Below are 12072 nucleotides of genomic sequence, written 5' to 3' on the forward strand. Positions count from 1 at the left end.
AACAAAAATGGGTCTACGATGGCTTCCTCTGTAGCACAGAGGAAAGAGACTGACTTGTCAAGGAAATGAAGGCCACGGGCAGGGGAGGGAGCTGACAGGTGGAGAGCAAGCGATGGCAGGCGCGTGTGAAGCCCTGACCCCGACACAGGGTACTGCTGGAGACAGAGGCTTGGAGGAAGGAACTGGGCTTGGAAGGAGAGATGAGGAAGGGCTTTAACCAACTTCTGAAAGTGACTTTCTGAGGCACAGGATTCCTGGTTAAAGTAGTGCGGTCCTCCCTCATGACTAACTGCCACGAAATAAACACTGTGTCTGCTGAGTTTACTAAAGGCCAGAACAGAGTTCAACTATTTTCAACTCACCCTTTGTTATTTGACACAAGCTCCCAAAGCTTGGGCAGGTATCTCACGCAGCCGTTAGGGAGTAAAGGCACCACATGCACCCAGATCCGCTGGAATCCAGAGGCCCTCACCCCTGCCCAGCTGACCACATTCTCATCTTGGAAGCTGAGGATACTGTTAGGGATCAATACGGTCAGCTCAAAGACCACCAGGCGCAGCTCTCTGAAGCCCCTCTTGGAACCGGAAGGAAAACTGCAGTCACTTAGAATCAGCTGTGTGGTAGGTGGTGCGTTGGTTGCGGCCCCCATTTGAAGCTACAGAGGTTACCATTAACTCATTCATGTTTACCACAGCACAGGTATGGACATTCTTTAAAGCGTGCTCCCAAATTAATGAGCTGAGCCCTATCAAACTGAAGAAAGCAAAAGCAAGAACTCACATATTCCCACACGGTAAGTATCCAGGGTGGGGGCAGCACACAGCGCTGATTGTAAGGTCACATGAGGGTGAACTCTCTTTATCGTACAATCCTAAGCTCAAACCTCTCGATTCTGAAGAGGGCATGAGCGCAGCAGGGGAGTCACTGCTTAGAAGACAGTGGCGTGTCTCACTCCTCTGAGTCTGGGCTATCCTGCTCTGAGCCCGCTTGCTATAAAGGAGCCTCTTGAGAAGTCCCAGATTACAGCTGAAGCACGGGGTCCCCACCTCCCCTGGGGGAGTCATAGATGGATTCCTCAGCTCCTGGCTTAGGCTTGGACCAGCCTGGCCAGAACAGGCATTTGGAGAGTGAACCTGCAGATCAAAGAGCTCAGTCAATCAATCAACCAATTTAAAAACAAATCTTGGGCCCGACGTGATAGCCTAGTGGCTAAAGTCCTCGCCTTGAACGCCCCGGAATCCCATACGGGCGCTGGTTCTAATCCTGGCAGCCCTGCTTCCCATCCAGCTCCCTGTTTGTGGCCTGCGAAGGCAGTCGAGGACAGCCCAAAGCCTTGGGACCCTGCACCCATATGGGAGACCCAGAAGAAGCTCCTGCATCCTGGCTTTGGATCAGCTCAGCTCCGGCCATTGACACCACTTGGGGAGTGCATCATCAGACGGCAGATCTTCCTCTATGTCTCTCCTCCTCTCTGTATATCTGCCTTTCCAATAAAAATAAAATTTAAAAAAATTAAAATTAAAATAAGTCTTGACATAACTTATTAACTCATGACATACATATCTAATAAATCCATGTCACCAGCTTACATTATAGGAGCAGGTACTTGGTGCAGTGGTTAAGACCTGCTTAGGAGGTCTGCATCCTGTATCAGAACACACAGGTTCCAGTGCCGGCTCTGCTTTGGACTCTTTCTGTTAGTGTACACCCTGGGCAGTAGCAGGCGACGGCTCAGCGGGCTCAGTCCCTGCCGCCCGCATCGGGCATCAGACTGAACTCCCGGCTCACAGCTTCAGCCAGACCCAGCCGCAGTCGGTGCAAGCATTCAAGAAATGAACCAGCATTTACTCCATGGAATACTACTCAGCTATTAAAAAAAACAAAATGCAGTTCTTTGTGGCCAAATGGGCCAAACTGAAAACCATAATGCTAAGGGAAATGAGCCAATCTCAAAAGGTTAAATACCACATGTTTGCCTTAATTTAAGATGATACGATGTTATGTATAACATGTTATGTTATGTATGTTATATGTTGTGTATAAACTAAAATTGAAATGTCAATGAGGTGGTCACAGAAGGTGGTTAAGAACTCGCATTTACTTTTAACATATTGGTTACTCATTACTATGTCAATTAATTCCATAATGATGTAAATTTTTGCTGATGGTATGTTGGAGCTTTTAATTGACTGGGATGATACTCTGTTGGCTCTGTCTTCAGACCAGAGAGGGTATACCTAAGAAGCCGTTGAACTTGACTGGACAATAAGATGCTGGACTCTATGTTTGGTATACGCTTGCAATGGGGGAATCTCAACTGAACTTGAGCTGTGGTTATGCAACAAGGTGGAGGAATCCACCATGGTGGGAGGGTTTGGGGAGGGGTGGGGAGAACCCAAGTACCTATGAAACTGTGTCACATAATACAATGTAACTAATGAATTAAAAATAATAATTAACCCCCCCCCAAAAAAGAAATGAACCAGCAAATCAAAGACTCAGTTATCGATTCCTCTCTCTTCTTCCTGTCTTCCCTATGTGTAACTCTGCTTTAGAAGTAAATAAATTTTTAAAACAAGGAAGGAAAAGCATTCCTTCACAAGGAAGGAAAAGCATTCCAGTTTATAAATCAGCCCCTTGTACATCCTAATTTTATAACTTCTTCAGAATCTGATTAGTGAAAATCAGTTCTTTAATTGCAAAGGGAAATTAGAGATAAAACAGAAGTTTAAATTTACTTGTAAACAAAAAAACAAATGTTAATACAAATTCTACACATACACACAAATTTCAATAATGTAATAACAAACTAAAAGCAAACTAGTAACTTTTAGAAATTACATGGCAAACACAAATAAGTTGCAACTTACGCAAAAATATACAAAATGCACACTAAATAATGACTAAACATGGCTAAGTGCTTTAGGAAAACAGCAGTATAGCCTCAGAATTAGTGCTCTAGAGATGAGCAACGCTCCGGAAGTTAAAAGACCTGCATAAACACTTACAAGAGTGTACAACACCAGTCCTGATGTTAAGTTTATTTAAGTGTCCCTAGCCATTTTCTAAACCCATGTTCCATAGAAAAATCTTACTTTGTTAAGCTTAACTTGCAGCCTGACTGCTTCTATTATGTGTCACTGGAACAATGATTTTTTAATGATGAAAATATCTAGTGTTAGTTTGTGATAAAATGACATTCATTTTCTCTAAAATTATTTGGTTACAGAGTATTATTCGACAATTCTCAGGGTTGCAAACCAGTAACAGGCATACAAATAGAAGTGTTAAATTAGTATGTATTTTCCCTCACAATAATCTAGTGTATATGGGGCCAGCACAACAGCTCAATTGGCTCATCTACCGCCTACCAGTAGCAGCATCCCACATGGGCACCGGTTGGGGTCCCAGATGCTCCCCTTCCCATCTAGCTTTCTGCTTATGGCCTGCGAAGGCTACAGAGGATGACCCAAATTCCTGGGCCCCTGTACCCACGTGGCAGATCCAGAAGAAGCTGCTAGCTTTGGATTGGCTCACCTCCAGTGGTTGTGGCCATTTGGAGAGTGAACCAGCAGATGGAAGATTTTTCTTTCTGTCTCTTTTTCTCTGTAGATCTGTCTTTCCAACAAAAATAAATAAATCTTAAATAAAAAGATAGTAACCTGTGTATAAAACAGCTTCCAGTTCATGCGGCCAGCCCAAAGGTGCTACAGCAAGCCTTTACTGGCTGCCTCACCTGGGCTAGGCATTAAAAACTATGGGAACAGAGCCGACTAGGGCAGGAGTTGGAGAAACAAACTCAGTCAAAACACATAACCAACCACTTCTATTTGTTCTCACATTTAGGCAAATCACTGCCAACTGTCTCACCTCGCTGTCCGCATAGGAAGAGTTCACCTACACAACCCACATTTTTATGTTCTCACAGAAGACAGGTCCATCTATTAAAGCAATTCTGCATACCATCATGACTCACTTGCTTTCCAATCCCTAACAAACCTGATCCAAGTATATGTGCATATGTGTGTATGTGTGCATATAAACTGAGTACAGAGTGATTTCCTATTTATATAATATGTAATGATCAAATCAGGGCAACTAGCATTGCCCTCTCCTTGAACACTTCTAGCTGTTAGGAAGCTTCACACTTCTCTCTCCTAGGTTTTCATAAAATGTAAGTTTATGTGAACTATAACTCTACTGTGTTACCCATAGTAACTCATTTCTAACTTTATTTTGGTACTTCCCTAAATACTCCCTTCCCCCATGTATGTACACATTTTGAATGCCTTCCTTACAATGTGATGTGTGTATTTAGCATAGTACTTGACCCTCAGTAAATACTTATTAAATGCATCAACACATAGTCCCAAGAAGCCTTTATCAGCCTCCATGCTTAAGTCCTCTTCCCCTGGTTTCATGAAACTTCTCCAGTGTCCCATACTTGCTCTTTTTGCCACCTGTTCATCCATTTAGATATTTGGAATTTCTGCTTTTGCATCCCTTTGGCTTCACAAAGCAGAAATACGTCCTACAGAGTTTTTCCTGTGTTTAGCCGCATGGTGTTTAGGAGACCTGCTAAGGCCTCCATGTCCCACTTTGCCATTCCTGACTCCAGCTTCTGATTCCAGCCTCCTGCTAATGTGGACCATAGCAAGCAGCAATAATGCTTCGGGTGACTGAGTTCCTGCCACCCATGTGGAAGACGAGGACCACACCAATTCAGACTCTGAGCATTTCTAAAGTGACTCAGCATATGGGAACTCTCTTTATCCATCTCCATCTCACTGTCTATAAACAATTGTCAAGTAAAAAAAAATAAGTTTTACAGTAATGCGAATGTTCAACAAGTGGTTATGAGCCCTTGAATACTGTTATGCATCCAAAGACATTTATTTTTGCTTTTACTTTAAAAAGCTACATGTGGCTAAATATGTAACCACATATACAACAGCCAGAATAGTACAATTCTCAAACATAAAGCTAACTGAACTTTTCTTACTCATTCTTCAAAGTCACTAAGATTCAAAATTGGGATTCCATTTAGCTGTGAACATATCCCCCTCCTGTCTCTCTCACAGGTCTCCCTTTATTTTTTCCGGTTCTCCCCCTAATTTAGTCCTAGCCCTAAGTTCAGCCCTGACCCTGCTGTCATGCACACTAAGAACCACTTGCCCCAGCCGTGTCACACACTACTATAGTTTCAACCACCATCTCTATGCATGACTCAGAAGCCAAGATGACAACTGACACCTCTCTCCACAGACCCTCTCTCCAAACACAAACTGGACAGAGGAATGTGCTAATACTGACTCCCACTTAGCAAACAGCATAATTTAGGTTCACTGCCTTTCTTTACCTGGATGTCATTTAATGGTTACAGTTACCTCACCTGGGCTCAAATGTTATTCAAGTCAGATTTCCCATTACTGATATTCAGACCAATCCATGGTCCCCAAATCAATTTCCTATTCCTCCTGTGTCTATTAGGTATAAAACTAAAAACACTAACTCTCCATAACACGTGTTTCCCATCCCTTCAATGACCTGTCATGTTTTGGTCAGACTCTACCCTAATCAGGCTTCTACAACTCTGCCAACTTCATCTTCTGTATCCCTCAAAAGCTCCACTATGACTAAGACAGTCACCCACACCTACATCTGTATCTTTGCCTCTTCCCCTTTGTACCTGCTGTTTCTTCTTTTTTGACTTGTACTATGGTTCTTTCCTTAAAGAAATGGCACATACCTGCCGGAAGCATCTCACTCCTGCTCTGGCCCTCACTGGCTTCATCCTGCTCGTAACTCCAGTCGTATTCCCTTCTGGCACCCTTTCTGCATTTACTGCCTGCCACCGTGAGTTTTTCCATGCATTACCTTTGACTTTAGTGAATGCTGTTTCCACTGCTAGAACGTAATCTCTTAGAAGGAAAGACCTTCAGCTTTACGTTCTCTGAACAGAGCCACATGCCTACACTCAGCAAAAATGTGGAAAGCACAAAGGTGGTAAGTAGCAAGAAAGGCGGTAACCAGGGTCGTTAACAATTAAATGGGTAAAACAGGAAATGAGGAAACAGCAAGCTGACTTGAGAGCAGGGGACACAGGCAAAGGCAACACACAGTCAGGCACTCTGTCATGACGCGCATCGAAGGACTCTTGGGATTGTTCTCTTACAAAAAGTTCAACCAAACAAATACTGCTCAAAACACATGGAAGTAAAACAAGGCTCTATGCTTTCAGCTATCTTCCCCCTCCCCCGAATCCATTATACAATAATACGCATTTTTAATAAAATTTGATATGTCAAAGTCAGCTGGCAACTTGTACAGGTGGGTATTAAGAATTCCCAAAATATTACAACAATAAATCCTCATTTCTCAGAAGGTCCTACTTCATCTGCGCAGTCCTGGAAACACAGACCTGGCACTCAGTGTTAGAGGCTACAGTATGTCCTGTCAGCTCCTGGGGTCACAGCTTAAAATAGTCGCACAGGCTGGGGCCAAGAGAGGTTGGTTCAACACGGTTAAGCTGTCATGGAGCAGTCTAACCCCATAGATGGCTATTTTAAGCTACATTTCTAAACAGTTCATTGAGCAACCAGGAAATACTAGCTTTCTACTTTAAAGCACAGCGGAACAAGTCACAGATTTTCTCTAAAAACTCCGGGGAAAAGATTCTTACCATCTAAGAATATTCTGCCATGCAGTCCAGCCCCATCTTCAGCAGAGGGGCATTCCGGGGCAGGCGGCCCTTGTAGTCTCCGATTAAGATGAAGAGTACAGCTTGCATTTGATGGAGGAGAGGGGAAGGATAAGTTTTAAAAAATACCATACTGATTTCTTCACACAAAAAAAGTGTGCCACATTTGCAGAAAGAGACTAGCACAAAAGCGAAGAAAATATTTTATCTACTTATTTGAGGACATTACAATGTGATTTTTTTTTCAAAGATTTATTTTTTTTTTAATTGGAAAGTCAGATATACAGAGAGGTGGAGAGACAGAGAGGAAGATCTTCCGTGTGAGGATTCATGCCCCAAGCGGCCTCAGTGGCTGGAGCTGAGCTGATCTGAAGCCAGGAGCGAGGAGTTTCTTCCAGGTCTCCCACGTGGGTGCAGGGTCCCAAGACTTTGGACTGTCCTTGACTGCTTTCCCAGGCCACAAGCAGAAAGCTGCATGGGAAGCGGGCTGCAAGGATTAGAACCAGCGCATTCAAGGCAAGGCTACCATGCCGGGCCCTCACAATCTGATTTAAACAAAACCTTCATTTATAGACAGGAGAATCATTTATGAAACTGACAGGAAGAGACTTAAACAATTTAATGAGGTATTCAAACAAGGAACTACTACAAAACTATAACCAAAGCCTAGTCCTTTTAAACAAAGCATGTCCTTACTTCCTCTTAAAAATAGAAGGGTTTGTGAGCAAGCAGAATGGCTCAATGGCTAAATCCTCACCTTGCAAGTGCCAGCATCCCACATGGGGGCTGGGTTTGGTGTCCCAACTGCTCCACTTCCCACCCAACTTGTGGCCTGGGAAAGCAGTAAAGGATGGCCCAAGTCCGTGGGCACCTGAATCCGTATTGGAGACCTAGAAAGAAGCTCCTGGCTTCTGGCTTCACATCAGGTTAGCTTTAGCCGTTGCAGCTATTTGGGGAAGAAACCAGTGGATGGAAGATCTTTCTATCATTCTCTCTGTAAATCTTCCTTTCAATAAAAATGGACAAATTTTTACCAATAACAATAATAAAATAACAGGGGTTTTGGCTTCTCAGGTTAACCTGTTGTCTGTAGTGTTGGCATCCCATACAGGTACCAGTTCAAATCTCTGCTGCTCCACTTTCCATTCAGCTCCCTGCTAATGTGTCTGGGAAAACAGCATCCTGGGAGACCTGGATGAAGTTCTTGCCTCCTGGCTTCTTCCTGTCCTAGGTCCAGCTGTTGTGGCCATTTGGGGAGAGAAACATCAAATGAAAAACCCCTCTCTCTCTCTCTTGCACTGTAATGACTTCTCAAATAAATAACAAAATTTATTTTTTTAATTATTTATTTACTTAAAAGAGTTATAGAGAGAGGGAGAGTTACAGAGAGAAATCTTGCATTGGTTCATCCTCCAGATGGGTGTAACAGCCAGCCTAACACCAAGAACCAGAAGTTTCTTCCAGGTTTCCGCACAAGGGTGCAAGAGCCCAGGCACTCGGGCTATCTTTCACTGCTTTCCCAGGTGCATTAACAGGGAGCTGCATTAGCAGAGGAGCCCACAGCACTGAAACCAACACCCATGTGGGATGCTGGTATCACAGGCAGAGAGACTACCCCCACGCCGCACCACCAGCTTCAAACAAACCTAAAATACATACAGAAGAGGGGCAGATGTTATAGCACATCATGTTAAGCTGTTGGTTGGGATCCTTGTACTCCATGTCTGAGTGCCTGCTGAGTCCCAGCTATTCAACTTCCCATTCAGCTGCCTGCTAATACACCTGGATTCCCTGCCATTCACGTGAGAGACACTGATGGAAATCCTGGTTCCGGCACTGGTCTGGCCTAGCCCTGGCTGTGGCAGGTATTCAGGAAATGAACCAGGGGATGGAAAATACGTCTCTTCTCTGTTTCTCCCTCTCTGTCACTCTGCATTTCAAATAAATCAGTACATGTTTTTAAAAGGTTGTAAGAACTCATATACTTTAGTACTTTATTTAGTTTCATCATAATAAAGCTCTAAAGCACCATAAATTTGCAGTACTAACACCCTGACTTTAAAAAATGATTTATTTCACTATTTGCTTTTATTTCTAAGATAACTAGCTCACGATTTCCACATAAGTACACTTAGCTACGGTATAACAAAAATGACATAGCATTAAAAAAAAGAAGAAACTAGTGAAAACAATCAACAGTGTAAGAGTTACAAATGCTTCCCCTTTGTCACATTAGTGGACTTTATTATTACTAAAACCCAATGGACTGCGTCAGCTTGGGCAGACACAGCTCCATTCACTGTCAAAGAATACTCCTGGCCTCCTCAGCCTTTCCGGACGACTGTGTAAAGCAAGAAAAAGGCAAGGATTCTTATGTTTAGATGTCATACATACTGGCTGAATGTCCATTACCAGAAACAGAAATGTTTTAGATGTAGGATTTTTTTTTTTCAGATTTTGGAATATTTGCATCTACATAATGAGGTAGAATGAGCTTACATCTTGGGTGTAAGCCCCATGTCTAAAGATAAACTTCATTTTGGGTTCATATACAAATAACTTGAAGGTAATTTTATGCAGTATCTTTAGTGCACCTGCCTTCTGACCGTATCAGCCAAGGTCAGGTACAGATTTTTCCACCTGCAGCATCATGTCAGACTCAAAATGTTTCATATTTTGGAACATTTCAGAATTTTGAATCAGTGATGCTCAGTCTATACTACAAATGTAGGAAATGGCTAGAAAAATAAATCAACGGGTGAGTATTTGGCACCATCACCTGAGTCACCACTTCAGATGCTAGCACCTCACATTACAGTGTGAAATTTGAGTGGAGCTACTCCACCTCCAATTCAGCTTCCTGCTAATAAATACCCAAAAAGACAAAAATTTCTTCCAGGTCTCCCAAGTGGATGCAGGGGCACGCTCTGCTGCCTTCCCAGGTGCATTAGTAGGGCAGTGTACTGAAAGCAGAGAAGCTGGAATCCAAACCAGTCTCCACATGAAACGCTGCACTGCAGGTGGATGCTTCACACCATACACTGTTGCAGAGTGCGAGAGAGATCACCTGCACCCAAGCGTAGGACGTGAGGAGGAGTTGTTATTTCCCAAGCTTGCTGACAGCCCCTTCCGCTACACTCCAGCAGCCACTGCACCCAGCAGCCAAAGTCAGGGGTTTTTAAGCTCTCATCCTCAGATTGAGAGCCATGCAGTACAAAAAAAAAAAAAAAGTTTCAGGGAGGAAGGGAGTTAGCAGAGCCCAAAGTTTTCCTATAGGTACAGGACGGGCTAGGCCAGTTCTCTGCCCCGGCTAAGCGATGTGTGAGCAATGTCTGGGTATGGATCAGGTTTGGCTGGGCCGTTTTGCCCAACAACAGAACCGGAATGGGTGAGGGACAGTGAGGAATGACCACTGTTCCTGCTAGGACAGGAGGTGGACTAAGTAGGGCAGACCCATGGACCCACCGGTGTGTGCAAGATCTGGCATTGGGAGAGATCCAGATGGAGTAGTTTGGGCAACCCCTTTGTTGGGACATGCTCCCTGCAGGTGAGTGCAAGAACCAAGATGGGGAGCAGCCCAGACCAGGCCAAAATACGGTACCCACTGGCATATATTTGGTGCAAGTCGGGGGCAGGCCAGGCTCGGTCAGTCCGTATCACCAACTGGTGAACACGAGTGCCAGAATGGAGTATGGGTCAGGAAGGGTGAGGGTGCAATACCAGTCAGTCCACTTGAGGGCCGGGATTGGGGACTGGCAGGGCGGGACTAGGCTGTAGCCCCCACCAAGGTGAGTTGGAACTGGGTATGGGCCTGGCCTGGCCAGGTTACAGCACTCATTGGCAAATGCTGAGGTGAGGTGGCTGTTCCAGACCAGGCTACAGCACTCAACCAGCACATGTGAAACTTGGCGGGAAGGAAGTGGTCCCAGTGAGGGGGCTACAAAGGCCCTCATGCTGGGCCACTACTCTCACTGGTGAGCATGAGAACTGGGATGGGGGCAGACCAGGCTGGCAGGGCCACATCCGATGGCCTACATGTGAGCTGGATCAGGAAAAAGCCAGGCTGGGCTGACTGTACCTTCTGGTACATGCATAAGCCAGTGTCGGTGTGGATTGACTGGGTTTTGCTGCAGCATCAGCCAGCAGGTGCTAGCACAGGGGGCAAATTCTGTCAGGCGCAGGCCTGGCTTAGACAGATGGTGATACCCGCTGGTACCAGTGTGGACTGGATACTGGAGCTGGTTGGGACAAACTGGGCTTCAATGCCCATCAACACGTATGAGAGCTGAAAGGGATGTGACAAGGCCAGGACCAGTCTGCTGTACAAACTGGTAAGCACAGAAACCAGAGCAGGGGCGGGCCTGGTGGGGGTTTTTATGGGTTGCTCCAACTAGACTGCAGCTCCCCCTGGTTTACATGAAGGCCGAATATGTGGTGGGCAGAATCGGGCAAAGCTCCAACACTCATCGGGTTTCGTAAAACATGGGACCGGAGACAGAACTGACCCAGAAATTGCAACTACCAGTGTGTGCGTAGGCAGATTTGGGTGACAGACTGTGCCGGACCCTGTATTGGTGTACACACACACAAGAATCCAATCTGAGGTGGCCTCAAATGAGGTTTCTTGGGCAATTCCCTACCAACTGAACTGCTAGACTCAGAACCCTAACCATGGAGAGAATTGCAGGTTCCATGAGCTGACTGTGATACTGGATCGATCAGAGCTGGGCCTCCTCAGTGGCTCAGACGGAGCAGAGGACGGAATATCCAAATGTACATGGAGGATATGGCAGTACATCAGAGCCTCCAGAGGACACCTTGAACCATGGTAGAAGACGGAGGACAGAACAAATTGATCAACTACTCCAGCCAATTGTTGGCAGTGAAGATTTGGGCAGACGGAGACACTAAGGTGGACTAGAGCAGCTAGTGGATTTGGGAGAGATTTCACCATGACTGGAGTGGCGGGATCGCCAGCAATTCAGGACTTGTTGAACTATCAAAACCTCTTGAGAAATTCATGGTGTTGTAAATTTCTACTTTTTTCTTCCTGTTGCTGATTTTGTATTGTGGCTTCTCATTTAAGAGGGATGTGTGGTGACTGTAATGGAGACTATCATGTCCACATGTGAGGATGCAGTGCAGTGTGCATCTCTATTTCCAGATCAAAGATGGACTACTAATGAAACTATTAGCTGTATCTTGATGATGGGAGGCTGGACTCTCTGGCATTGTCCATGCCTGCAATGATGGACATATGACTGTTTATGAATAGCAATGCCATGATAATAATATAGGGAAATTCCGTGGGGGGAGGGAAATCCCAGGGCCTATGGGACTTATCACAGTGTGATGATCATAATTTAAAAAGA

The 12072-nt window shown here is 44.9% G+C and overlaps 1 protein-coding gene across 1 annotated transcript in view; it reads right to left on the reverse strand.

Annotated features, from left to right (window-relative positions):
• The window catches only part of SP4 (Sp4 transcription factor), a 70906-nt gene that overhangs the window by 38782 nt on the left and 20052 nt on the right, over positions 1–12072 (reverse strand). The window lies entirely within an intron of this gene.

Source organism: Ochotona princeps, chromosome 20 (genome assembly GCF_030435755.1).
Source record: "Ochotona princeps isolate mOchPri1 chromosome 20, mOchPri1.hap1, whole genome shotgun sequence".
NCBI lineage: Eukaryota > Metazoa > Chordata > Mammalia > Lagomorpha > Ochotonidae > Ochotona > Ochotona princeps.